The 14,089-nt window shown below is 41.0% G+C and overlaps 1 protein-coding gene across 7 annotated transcripts in view; it reads left to right on the plus strand.

The window, feature by feature from the left end:
• ELAVL2 (ELAV like RNA binding protein 2) overlaps positions 1-14,089 on the plus strand; it is a 193,704-nt gene that overhangs the window by 24,232 nt on the left and 155,383 nt on the right. For 2 of the 7 annotated variants that reach the window (XM_039347851.1, XM_039347853.1), the window contains exon 1: positions 13,060-13,657. The exons of 2 other annotated variants lie outside the window; for them this stretch is intronic. The gene's annotated coding sequence lies outside the window, so the exon portion shown is untranslated. Of the gene's footprint in view, positions 1-13,058; positions 13,658-14,089 lie in introns of those variants that run through there. 3 more of the 7 variants (XM_039347837.1, XM_039347846.1, XM_039347849.1) reach the window with 2 other exon arrangements.

Genomic DNA, 14,089 nt, shown 5'->3' on the forward strand with positions numbered 1-14,089 from the left:
TGATGTTAATTGAATAAGTACGTGGCAGCAGAGGCCTGGACACCTTTGGGAACGCTGCAGCTTTTCCCATGTTTGCTCTACATTGTATTTAAAACAACCACAGTTTTGGGTCACTCTTTGCTAATATGCAAAGCCCCTATGGCTCTTTACACCGCCTCCTCCTATCCTTTAGATCAGTTATACCAATACTGCCATTTATCTTACATCTTCCTCCTTCAGGCTGGCTAATGCTGCATTACCTTTTCATAAGTCCAAGATTGCCTGTCAAGGAGATTATAAAAGTAGGGCTGTCAGCGGATTTTTCTGGGAGACAAGCTGTATTAGTTGTGTGACAAGGCTGCTTTCCCATTTTGTCAAGGAAGGATTTATTCTCTTGCATGGCAATATCCATACAAAAATTGACCTGTCGAGTTGGGCAAAAGGCATGAGTTTTACAAGACGAGATAGTTGGTCAACAATTTGGTACAAGAGTGCCATTTAGATGAAGGAGAATGGATCATTTCCGCCCTCTCGGTGGGTTCTGATTCTATATTTCTTTGGTCTCTTTGGCTTTGGTAAGCTCACAAGTTCTGTCAACCTTGTAAGGTGGTCCAGATAAGAAGCACTCTTAGAAATAGTAGGTCTACGTTTGTTGTAAGATTACATTCACAGTGTTTCTCAACCTTGACAATTTTAAGGCATGTGGACTTCAACTGCCAGAATTCCACAGCCAGCAATGCTGGCTGTGGAATTCTGGGAGTTGAAGTCCACATGCCTTAAAGTTGTCAAGGTTGAGAAACACTGCTTGATTAACAGAATCTTGCAAGTCTGAAAGTAGATTTTTTTTTTTCCTCCGAGGTCTTTACAGTCCAAGAAACCAGGGAGGGTCCTTTCTGAGATGTTTGCCGTGCCAGGATTCCTTCTGCAGGCTCAGCTGTGACTTGTCTGACTATTGTCTAGTCTGTGGCTCTTCCACCTGTCTCCCAAGGTCATTCCCACATACCATTAGAAGTTCTGAGCACTGGGCATGGTTCTCATTTCACACAAAGCCAGGATTATGTTTCGTCACTTATTAGACTGTCATAAAACACGTTCTACAGACTTCAGTGGCTGAATTCACACAACAGAGCAAGCCAACAAATCACCATGTAGGAAATCAACATGCCTCTGTTCAGTGCTTGTTCCAACTAGCCAGGTCTTTCTGAAAGCTGGCATATTTCCTTCCCTTTTCCTTTCCCATGCCCCAACTGACATTTAACATTGTGTGATGACAGATATGCTTCAGATGGATTAAATAGTGGCGATGGGAGAGCTTTTCCTCTAAAGATATTGAGAAGTGGTAGAAATAGATAAGAAAAAAATCCAGAAAGATAAAAGGTCGAACATTCCATTGTTAAAATCTCAAGATAGCAGACCATTTAGAAGACCCCTATGTGAAATTTTGGGGATCACTGCAAATCAGAATAGATAGCACCAATATTAAATGGAAAAATAAATTGGATTCTTACCTTGCGTTAATCCATAGTTATGGAATAAACCATATTTGTCTTAGTTCATAGAAGACACTAAGACACAACCATGATATATAATCTACAATAGCTTGGTTCAAATCACATGTTAAGCCAAAGCTTTAAAAAAACCCCACATTTTAGCTTACTGGAATGTATAAAACCCTGCCCATAGATTAACACAGAAGATTCTAGGGTAACAGGCCTGAGCTATACTTACTAGAAATTAATTTTCAAGCCAAATCAAATAGACAACATGGTGCCCTCCAGCTCTTTTGAAATATAATTTCCATAATTTATTGCCAGGGATCATGCTGACTGGAGGTTATGAAATCGAAATCCCAGACATCTGAAAAGTGTCAAGTACCTATTCATAGGTAGCAGAAAGAGAGAAAAAGATGTGGAAGATATTATTGAATGTTTTGCATAGATGTCTAAGTTCTAGAGTAGGGTTCTCCACCCCTGGCAACGTTAAGATGTTTGGATTTCAACTCCCAGAATTCTCCAGCCAGCATGGAATTCTGTGAGTTGAAGTCCACAAGACTTAAAGTTGCCAAAGTTGAACCCACCTGCTCTAGAGGACTTCTCCTACAGCTCCATATCTTTCCTGCTTATGTTGGCCAAGTTCACATAATGTAGTGGTTTGTTTAATTTTGGTCTAGCACACTTTATGAACCCAACTACTGTTGCTGGCGAACATAATATGTAAGTGATAAATGGTGGTTTATTTTGTCATGTGAAGTCACTAACCTTGGCTTACTGATGATTAAGAAAATAGTGTCTTATTTTGGTTACACTCACACATACACGCACATACACAAATGTAGTAGGACGCTGTGAATATAAATGATACTGGGTTGGAAAAAAGATCTTTTTGATTATGCTGTCCTTAGAAGATTTGCAAGATTGGCTTAGATTTTTCAAAGATGCTATAGAAATGACAATGGATTCATGTCTTATTATCAGACAATGGAATGTTGTTTCCCAGAAAGGAAAATCTGAAACTTATCCTTAAGAAGTTTATTGATGCTGCTTTTAGGAAGTTTCATCTATAAAGTGCCAGGTGTGCTGCTCTCCATCTACAAAGATATTCAATAACAATGAGTAACTTAGTCAAAGCAAGACCTTCTTGTGGATCTCATTAAATATTTAGATCCCTTATTGCACTGCTGAGCTAGAGACAAAATTGTCGGTCTTGGGGTCAGGTTTTCCATGCCAACATTCAGTTCACTAAAGCAATATGATGAAACGTGTAATTACAAAAATAGACTTTTTAGAGAAATGGCACCCCCAAACATTTTCACTAAGACATTATCGACTTTATGTCAATCAGCAACATCTGGGCTTTAACGACCACGATGTTATGGGTAGACTTTATGTTCAGAAAGAATCATCATTGCAAATAGGGCAATTTGATCTAGAAATGTTTCTTCAAATGTGGCTAACAGTCTAATAAATAGCCATAAATTTCTCAACTATTTGTTGTCAAAGCTATATTGAGAATTAAGCAGATATGTCTCATTCTATTTTTGGAGTCCTCCACTTTTGATGGGGTTTGGGCTGGAGTTAACAATGAAAGCTGCATAAGAGAAAACACAATATTTCCTATGGCATTCTTAGAATTAAATAGATTTGCCTAATCACAGCAATCAGTGGGGAGAAAAGCAAAAGGAAACAAGCACATAATGATTGCAAAAGGGGCCTTAACACAATCATAACCCTTTTTAATTAACGGAGTTTGCACTACAGTCTCTGGATTTCAACTGCTCTTTGCAAATCCAGAGGTGATTTTTTTTTACAAAATGCAAGGCAGCTTCATGCTGAGTAAATAAATGTAGGATCAGGTGGCATATTAATAAATAGTAGTGTGCATCATTTTTTTTAAAAGAAACCCTACAGACAGGCACAGATTTATACCTTACATTATTGGTACAATCCTATATGTGACTACTAAGAATTAAACTGCTTTAAATTCAGTGGGACTTACTCCCAAATAAATGAACATCACCTTCAGCATTGGCCCCGATGAGTGGATTAGCAGACTGGTTTAATTGAATGATGCAAAAGAGAGAAAGCTTATTCTAAAAATAGGCATGGCCTGGACAAAAATGAAATTTGATTTAACTTTACATTTAAATTATTAACTACTGATAATACTTAAGTACTCCCGATGTATTTAATCATTCTTCCATTGTGCCTAATTAAAAATCATCTTAGATAATGTATTCAGGGGAACTCTTGGGGATGTAACTAAGGCTTTCTCAGCCTGAGACTATGCATGCTGCTAAACAAAAAAACGAGGACAGCAGTCTATTTTACCAACGTTTTGTAAAAATAACAGAGATAACATGTGTGAAACACACTGAACATTATACATGCATCAGTAAATAGCAGGTATTGCTAGTGTTTGTATATTGTATATTTACCCAGACAAGGATATTTGCTTCCAAAAGGTCATATAGCTGCTACACAAGTACTTTACTGCTATAATCACAGTGAACCTACATTTTCAGACAGAACAGAAGGGATAATAAAATAATATAAATGTCATATGTTGTCATCATAAATGAAACCGGTTGTAGCCCTGGATTTAACACTGGGGAGTAAGTACCACTGGATTCTAAGGCTGTCTTTCCTCGTATCAGAATGCAAGACCATTAGTTTAGTCAGCTCCTCACATTACTTCGGATGTGTTTTAAATATGCCTCCATCCATGGTACAAATCTGTCTCTTGTGCATGTGATCTTATTATCTCAAGATCTAATTATATAGTACTCTAACCATCAAGAATATAGAACCCCCCCCTTTTTTTTTAAAAAAAAGGTAGTAACTAGTAATGGGCAATAGCCATTATTTTACAGCACTATATCATTAGCAGAACAATTACTGTAGAAGAAAGATATTTTAGTCAGTGCAATGCATCCGTTTTTTTGCCCCTGCCTTAGCTAATTGCATGAAAACATAAAACCCCTGTTCCTGAAAGCAGAATTCATTTGTAGCTTATTTTAACTTGTCATACAGTAGGTGCACACTCATCATTAAATTAGCTGGCATTTCCTTCTTCTCAAAGGAGCTTTTCAAAGTTCATAAAAGCAGTTAAGATACAGTACGTAGATCTTACTTGTTGGAATACCTAAAGTGAGCTTGCAAGGAATTTACCTGACATTCTCTTAAAGTACTAAGAACGCTTGACATGCATTATTAACTAGGGAATATATTTGCAGTTTTCAAATGTACGTACCTTATGTATGTATAGATATATTCAGAAATGGTAAATATAGTCCCTAGTTAGTATCTATTATATACTGCTTGTCATAGGTGTGCGTTTGTATGTATGTGTGTGTAGAGCTGCTTATGTCATAGTTAGCTATATATAATTACACACATCCTGTTTTCTCAAAGTCCTTCCATGTCTGGCATTTGCATCCCACCTCAGTGGTGCCATTGTGTTTTCCTACCTAACTTGGGCAACTGAAACTCATTTTATAAGGTACAGCTCAAACTGAAAGCTGACAGGATTTGGAGTTTTTCATTTTCCCCTTCTTGAGAACTCTTGCCTCCTTCTTCTTCCTAACCACCTGAATTTAAAACTACCTGGTAGATTTATCAAGGAGCCAGATTTTATCCTTCTATTCGGTTTCTAGTCATTTTCATAAAATGACAAGCAGTATACTGTATAATAGATATACTTCTAAAAAAACTGCCAGTCTTACTAGTCCCTGTTTATAATAAGTAGCAGGCTTAGCTAGATCTCGCTCTTTTACCTCACCCACTTCTCAGCCCTGGACTCAAAGGAGCCTTTCTGTGTGAACCCCACACAGACCTACCTGTAATGATTCTCAACTGTAGTTGAGAGTGCCGGAGAAGTGCCTGGCTGCAAAACCAGTGTCATCCATTATGAATTAAGAATGACAGCCAGATGGCTTTCCCCCTGTACCAATAGTTCAGGTTTTGGGGTTTGTTTGTTTGTTTTTTGGTTTTTGCAAAATGCAGGTAACAATGCATTGAAAAAATTTGGGTAGGAGCCAGTCATTTCCCCCTTTAATGTGTAGTATTTGAGCAATGAGGATTTGTTATGCCAAAAGGGGTAGGATTTGCATGGGAATTTTTTTTTTTGTTTGCATTTTTCTGTTAATTAGTTGGAGAACACACTGATTGCTCAAGGTGCTCCTGCCTGCTTTCAGCTTTTCAAGGTCAGCAGGAGTGAAGGTAATTGTAAGGCTGACTTCAAAATACTTTGACAAGATTGGAAAGTAGAAAGGATGCTTCATGGAAGTGACGAAAGTCAGGAAAAAAGGGGGGGGGGGGAGTCAGAGAGCTGCACTGGTATTAAATAATTGCACTGCCTGTGCAGTAAGCATGCCCAATCTAAGACTCCAGGACTATATTCAGCTTCTAAAAGCTTTGAGCTGAGCCCACTAACTTCATAAACTGCTGCTATATTGAATGTAATAAAAAGGGGAAGTATTTAAATGCATAGAGAAGTATCTTAGCAAATGCATGCCATAAGGTGAATTGTCTTTCACTTCTGAATCCAATTTAGTTTTTCTCCTACCTAGTCCTTATCACATATGCAGCTGAAATGCAACCCATGTGGGTTCAGGCTTTCTCTCCTATCCCAAAAAAGTTATGGCTCTCTGATGAACAAAAATAAGCTGCAGTTTCTCCAAAGTTCAGAAGTCTGTTACTATTTAAGGATTACTCTTAAGTCCAGGATGTACGCCTCCTCCATAAGACAACAGCCTTATGAAGACCCAGCCCAACTATATCACTCTTGGGATACAAATGAGTTAATAGCAAAAGGCAAATATCAAATGAACAAGAAAGCAAATGATTTAATGTTATTTGGTACTATTGGCCCATTCTAAACAAGTATTGATATTACAAATGCTTATGTTCAAAGTGATGGATTATTATCGTTCTTCTTATCCTTCTGCAGTTAGTGATCCAATCTGGTATTCCTCAGGTATTTTGAGCCACAACTTTTATCAAGTCCAGTCACCATGGCTAATGGTCTGAGATGATGGGAACAATATGTAGAGGACATGCAACTCCAACAAGAAAAAGAGCTATGGCTATATATACAGAGATAATAGCTATAGATAATGGCTACCTCCAATATTGTTCTAGATCAGGGGTCTTCAAACATGGCCCTTTTATGACTTGTGGACTTCAACTTCAGAATTCCCCAGCCAGTGTGCCTGGCTGAGGAATTCTGGGAGTTGAAGTCCACAAGTCATAAAAGGGACAAGTTTGAAGACCCCTGTTCTAAATTGTGATCCAGAGTGACATTTTAATTTACTTTATTTCTATACCACTCTCCACAATGCTGAGTACTAACTGCAATGGTGAATCAGATGGTAGGAAACAGGGTAATTGTCTGAGCATAAGCCTGCAGTCAGCTGATGCCAATAACCATTATGAAATCCATATTTTGATAGCTAGCTTTCAGATCCTATGTGCCAGTAAACCATAGTTACAAAACCAGAAGTTACATGACCCATGTCAGATTCATTTATTTCTAAAGCCCGAAAATGTTGATTACATCAATAAAATGGCCTTCTCAGGATCAATGAACTGGCCATTTCAAGTTAAAACGCTCACTTGAAGGATGCTTGTCTTTCTATTCACAAGTATTCTGATTCAGTGAATGTTTTGAATTGCTGATTTAAAATGCTTTCAAATATTAGATATATTAACCTATATTTGTTGCTAGTTTCAATTGCCTTTGATACACATTTGTACCTTTTGTTGTTTTGTGAAAATTTAAGTCATTATCTCTTATCCTAATCACTTTAACCTCTGTTAGTTGCTACTTTGAGATGTTTGGGGGAAAAAGGCAGTATATAAATATATGTTAAATGAATAAACATTGACTGTGCATGTTGCCAAGCTTGTAGAATCTGGTTTAGAACCACAAGGGATATGCATATACTTTAAAAGGTCTGAGAAATTTTCCACAAACTGTTGTCTTCAGCTAAATAAAACAAAATCTGATTTCCACCAGAGCCAGTTTCTTATTGAAGGAGATACGATCCCAGCCCCTGACACCATTAGCCTTTTAAGCAGGATTTGTTGCTTACACAAACATATGGCTCATTTTTTTTTTTTTTTTTGTATACCCATTCATTCTTCCAAAACTCATTAGTCTGGCTCCCTCTTCCCCTTTCAGAAATGACTTTGCTAATTTATGATCCCTAAGGGACAGAATCTCTGCTTCGGTCTCTCTCTTTCTCTTCCCTCCCCCACACAGACATATTTACATATGTACACATGGAGAGGTCAGGTAATATTTGAGCTCAACTCAAAGATGTATCCGTGTAGCTTGTTTTGAAACACTACAGAAGTGATTTGCCATTCTCTCCTTCTGAGATTCCCCCCCCCCCAACCAAGAGCTTATAGCTTCCTGCTCTGCTATATGGTAGACTCCCTTCCACAATTAACAGGCTGGATTCTGTTAGCTTCTAAGTCTAGATAAGGTTGGAAGAAGGTAGGGGCAAGTATTGTTGCCAAAATCATAAAACTCAGCCTGGCGTTGAAGTTTTTACTTTATACCCATACAAATCATTTCTTCCCTACCCATACTTAGAAAGCCCTAAGATAGACAGCATTAAGCATCCAGCCTAAAAAAAAATTCAAAAGCTTTTCAAAGCTTTGCAGACTTCAGTGCAACTCTGAGAATTACAATCAAAACAACAGCAATGGTTATTTCAAAAAAGAAGAAGAAAAGAAGAACAGCAGAGATGGATACACGTCTGGTTGCTTCCACGTCTGGTGGTTTTTATTGAAGCTAAAGTTTGGCTGATTGCAAAGCTTCCCCCACCCCTCCCACCCCCATATTAAAGTGATTATCTATCGAAGACCTCTGGACCCATCCTCATCTCTGCAGCCTACTGATAAGGCAGCTGCTTCTCTGCCGCTGTGTCTCCCTGGGCCTCGGTCTGTCTTTCGGTACAAACTGTGGCTTTGTTACTATGGCCTGGTGCTGTCACTTTCTCTGTTGTGCAGGCGTTTGATCCGAGCACAAAAGGGGGTGGGGAGGGGAGGTGGCTGTGGGGCTGATCGTCTGGTTGATAGTCATGGCCTCCACCTCCTCCTCTTCCTCCTCCTCCTTCTCCTCCTCAACATGCATTGCACCCAAATGACATAGCCACGGGAAAGGAAGACCTAGAACATCTAAACAGTTTTAGCTCAAAGCCCCGGCGTTTGCTTCCTTCTCCTTTTATTTCCAGCAGCTGGAAGAGACGTAACGCGCTTCTCTCGCACTGAATGCAAGCAGATGGCTTCCTCCAAGCTGAATCCAAATAACCACCATTTATCTTACCTTTCAAGAAGTTAAAAGGGTTGCTGGTGTCCTTGCCTGGAACGAATAATTTTAATTCCTCCCACTCCCAGTTCACACAGAAACACACATATTCTTCGTTGTAGTTTCTTCGCCGATGCGAGAAAAAAAAAGAGAGAGACTTGTTACTGTTACGGTTGCCTTGAATTTGCGCGCGCCCTTGCTTGTAAAGTGTGTGTGTGTGTGTGTGTGCGTGCGCGCGTGAGAACGCCCATGTATGCGTGGGGGAGAGAAAGGAAAGAAGTAACTCCTGCAACCCGCAACCTCTCAGTTTGAGTTCAACACGTGCAGCGAATCCTGGGCATTGTTTCGGCGGAAGGAACCTTCTTCGGAGTTCATTCAGACCCGGTCCTTGAGCGAGAGGCTTTAGTTTATTTTAAGAAGGCTTTTCTTCCATTGCAACGTCCCTTGAAGTCCGGCTGTTGTAATTACTCCTAAATGTATTCCTTGGGAACTGCAGGATGCTTCTGCGGCGAGAGCCACTTAAGAAGGATACGCCATAAAATCAAAAGCAGGGCAGGAAAGAGAAGGAGAAAGTTGAAAAGTTGTGGTAGGTGGGGTGTTGCACGACGCAACGCTTAGAATTGCAGCCTTTCTGGATGTGCTTGGGTCTCTCCTGATGGTAAACGTGAAGAGAGCCCCCATTGAAAAATAAAGTAATCTCTGTTTCTGCGCGCATCCACACACTTTCTGTGATAACTTGGCCTTAAGTATAATATATTCTTAGACACTAAAGATATTTTTAATTGAAATTATTTATTTCTCTCCATCTCTCTCTCTCTCTCACACACACACACACACACACGCACACTCTCCTTGATTTAATCAAGAACAAGCGTACATCACGACTTGTGCAGAACAAATGCCTCTCCAAAAAGAAGCTTAAAAAACAAAACAAGAAACAAACAAAAAAACCCCACAAGCAACCGCGTTGCTTTTGACTCCTAGCACCTTTGAAAATTATTACTCTTCTTCTTTGAATCCCTTCTGCACCGCTCGTGGCAGACGTGAACGTTGCGGTTTAGCGAGGAATTAAGCCACGCGGCACCGCTCTCCATGGTCCTGAAAAAAAAAATTCCCGAAGTTTGAGATGGGAAAGCATTTGGAAGCTGACACTGAGATTCCCCTCCATTCTCATCCAGTCCATACCGGTAGTATATTGTTTTGCTGCTAAATCTTTCACAGTTGTGGTAGCGAGCTTGTTTTGTTTTCCCACCACACTGTTCTTGGGTTCAGTTATGTTATTATGGCTGTCCAAATGATGCTTATACCTGTTTGCATATATCCAAGAAGAAAGGAAAGATTCTACTTTAAACAAAGATGCCCATGATCAGAAGACATTGTTGTTTGTTAAGAAGAAGTACAGGAAAGTGTGTGTGTGTGTGTGTGTGGGTGTGTGCATTTTGAGCTCCAGCTAGTGTGTGAATTAGGCTTTTCCTTCATTTGTATGTGTGAAGATTTGATGTTAGAAAGATAATTTCTTTTGGAAGGTGATTTTTGGACAAGGCCAAGTACACATTAAAAGATGAAAAAAGAGGGAATAAATACCTAGAGTGGTGCTGGTCTTTCTATCATTTTTATTCCTGCTTAATATTATTTGCTGCAATATCAAGTTCATACATACTGAAAAGTTTTCTGTATATAAAGGAAAAAATTGATCCATCTAATTGGCAAAAGTCAGTATCATAGCACTTGTCCTGTATATGGGTTGAGGCACCTTCTTCTATAACCCTCATTTAATCCTAGAGGAATCTCATTTCTTAAATAAAATGAGAAGAGATGCGATGGGGCGGGGATGGGCAGGTGGGAGAAGAAAAGAAGGAGAGGAGGAGGGGGAGGGGGGAGGAGGAGGAGATGCTTCTGCAGCTTCCCAAACTTGATTTTGAAAACTTAGCGAAGTGTTGCTATTCAGATTTTTTTCATAGTCTGAACTGAAGATAAAATATCAGCTTAGTAAGCATTCTAATCGTTGCTAGCATTACAGACAGCTACATCCCTTTTACTGCTTCTATAGCATTGGCACTTTTGTTAATATATCTCCGGAGTCCTGACTTCAGGTTAGAAGAACTAGCCAGGTACTTTGCCTTGATTTTGTCTATTGATAGCTCAGGGTGAGTAGCCTCTTACCTTCTCTTCTCTTCTAACTTATTCTTCAAATGCCGACTTTCCCAGACAATGGTCGGGCTTCATCAAAGAGACAATAAGGAACGAGGGGCGTGTCTTTATGCAAGGATACAGTGTTCCAAAAAAAAAACAACAACCCACAAACAAAAGTTGCTGTGCTTTTCTTCAAATGTTGGCATTGTTGGGCATGACTGAATCCGGAAGGATAGCTGTGGGTATTTTTTTTTTTCATGCTTTCCCAACATCAAAGTTTCAAGCAGAATAAATAAAAGAAAGCACCATCTCCACCCCACCCCTCCAATACACTTAGGGTATCAAGGTTGGAAATCTAACCCACACCTTTCCTTAAGGTGGATGTTTGTTTTAAAGTACTGCAGGACTTCTTAGGAAAGTGATGTCCCTGATCTTCGATTGCTCTAATTTGGGGGGTCAATTTTCCTCTGACGTAAACTCTGCTGCTGTGGCTTCCCACTAGGATTCAACTTTCAAGGAGTTCGTTGTGGAGCCAGCATTCGGGGAGCCTGACATGGATGGGAAGGATCGCTTTGGTTTCATCTGTATGTTGCTATTTGAAGTAAAAACAAACAAACAAACAAAAAAAAAAACAAAGCTTCCTTCTCTTCAGAGTGTGTCGGCCCAACAGTCGGGTCCTCACAAGCTCTCATGCGTGGCATTCCTCTCTGCTGAACATTCAAGGACATGCTTTCACGGAACACTAACTTGCGTTGCACCGCTCTTCCCAGTCTTTCCTTAAATCTCTTCCATGCAAACGTTTCAGTTGGACTAAAGAGATAAAGGAAGTGTGTGTGTGTGTGTGTGTGTGTATGTGTGTGTGTGTGTTGAGGATCACTCTCCAAAGGACACTCTCCAAAGCACACGCGGTGCTTGATCCATGCAATTCTAAGTACGCTAAGCAGTCAGCCCACCCCCACCCCGCCCGTCGCTATCTTTCTCTCAGCAGATGTGGGCTATCTAGAAAGCTGTTCCTCTTGGAAAGGAAACAGGTTGACTTCGGGAGAAGGACGTGGAAGGGCAGAGGCGTGAAAATATCCTCTGCTTGGTTGATGGTCACCAAAGAAACAAAATCCTCTATGAGAATTAACTGTAAATAATGGGGAGAATGTGCTTAAGTAGAGGGGGACAGCTCTCTCTCCCTCTGTATGTAGGGGGGGGGGGTAAGTGAAAGCATTGTCTCCCCCCCCCCAACCCTAGCTCTTTTAACACTCTTCAAAGTTTAAGTAGCGAAACGTGCAAGGATTTTGAGGCAAGTTCAGGGGGAATCGGGCACTTGTGGCAGGCAGATCGGTGGTATGGCTACAAAGTTAGTAAGTGATCAACCCCCCCCCGCCGCCCCTACGATCTTTTTCAACAAGGGGAGAAGCAGGCCCAGCTTTTATTTTTCTTTTCCTTGAAAAGTTGCCATTTTTTATCGGATGTGGCTCCTTTTCGTGGACAAAATCGGAGAAGGAAGTAGAGCCACCCCCGATTCTTTCTTTTTTTTGCTTCTTAAAGTTTTCTTGCCTCAACCCCTGGCAGCTCTGTACTTTAACAGGCAGGGAAGGAAGAAAAGGGCTAGGGGTGTGTATCTGCACGCGCGACTTCTTTCTTTCAGTGAGATCTCAGCACTCTTGTAGCGCACTTGGAACGCTTGTGACAACAGGTTTGTGTGCCCGAAGCTGTGAAACATCCTAGCGGAGCCGTTCAGGGTCGAAACATATCAAGCAAAAAAAAAAAAGGGGGGGGGGCGGGTGGGTGGGAGAGGTTGTGCAAGGATTTCTCGGGCTTGTAATTGTCTAGTTCAAGGGAGGAAAAGGTGGGGGAAAAGGAAAATGGGGGGGGGGAAAGAGCGAGAAGGACAAACGCAAACGTTCGATTGCTTGCCGCCGGTCTCCGCCCGTTCGCCCTATGCTGAGCAGGGTATCGCTCAGTACAACGCACCTTGAAACGGGACTCCATCGAGCCCGTCGGAGTGGCACCGAGCGATAGCCAATCAGATCGGCTACTGGCCGGGGGCGGCGCCAGATGCAGCCGCTTAGACCAATCGGAGGCGAAAGATACTCTGCGAGCAAGTTCCGTTGTCTCTGGATTCGGCGTATACTTCCGCGCGTGGCACTCGGGATAGGTGGGAGAGCCTGGCACGGCTGCAGAGACACATACACGCGCACACTCGTGCGGAAGCAGAGGAGCGCCGGGTGATACGGTTCCTATAAATCTGCTGTAGTCCACCTCCCATTTAAGGCGACCTCCCCCCTTATGCCTGTTCTCAGATAAGAGATGCAGCAGCTTACTTCGATTGGGAGCTGCTAGAAAGAAGGAGGAAGAGAGAGGGAGGCTGTATTTTAAGAAATCCTCCTTTCATCCCTTCTTTCCTTTGTTCTTACCTTTTATTTATCCTCCCCTCCCCCCTTTTTTGTTTAGTTGTGTTGTAACAGGAGACCGTTCAATTTTGCCACGCTCCTTTTTTTTTAAGTTCCCCCTTTCTTTTTTTTTAACCCCCCCTCCCAATTTCTTTTCGTGTTCTGGGAGTGGAAAAAAGAAGCTTTGATTTTTTTAAAAAAAAATCCTCCATTTTTAAAAATCTTCTGTTTGCAACTGTCCGCAATTTAGGTTTTGGGTGTTGTCTTGAGACCTACCCATTTGATTTTTTTTTTTAATTGGGAGACCATACAGTATTACCTTTTTTAAAAAACTGAAGCGAAAAAAGGTAAGTTGTGCTTTATTTTATTCACATTATTATTATTGTCAGATAGTGATGATTTTAAGTTTTGGAGATGTCAGGGTTGGCTAGGCTGCCTTGAGAGAGGATAAAAGTGCATGAGATCCAATTAAGTTTATTGCTCACACGCTTCCGCTTGGTTTCTAGCAGCTTCAGCAGCATCAGTTGAACAGGGTTAGCTACTCCATATCATTTAGAGTGGCAAGAGGGTAGACGATGCACATCTTGGGTTACATTTTGTATCGTATGCATACATTTAGGAACTCGCACGCAGAAACTGTAGCTCGCTAGCTTGGAGGTGTGAAGTTGCCTCAAAACAGAACGCTGACCTTCGCAATGGATCAGCGGAAAGTGCTCAACGCTCGGCTGGGGTGTGAGTAAGTGACTGACTGACTGACTGAATGAATGGAAGGAAGGAGT

Source organism: Crotalus tigris, unplaced genomic scaffold (assembly GCF_016545835.1).
Source record: "Crotalus tigris isolate CLP2741 ecotype Arizona unplaced genomic scaffold, ASM1654583v1 scf7180000018101.4720394464:4744507, whole genome shotgun sequence".
NCBI lineage: Eukaryota > Metazoa > Chordata > Lepidosauria > Squamata > Viperidae > Crotalus > Crotalus tigris.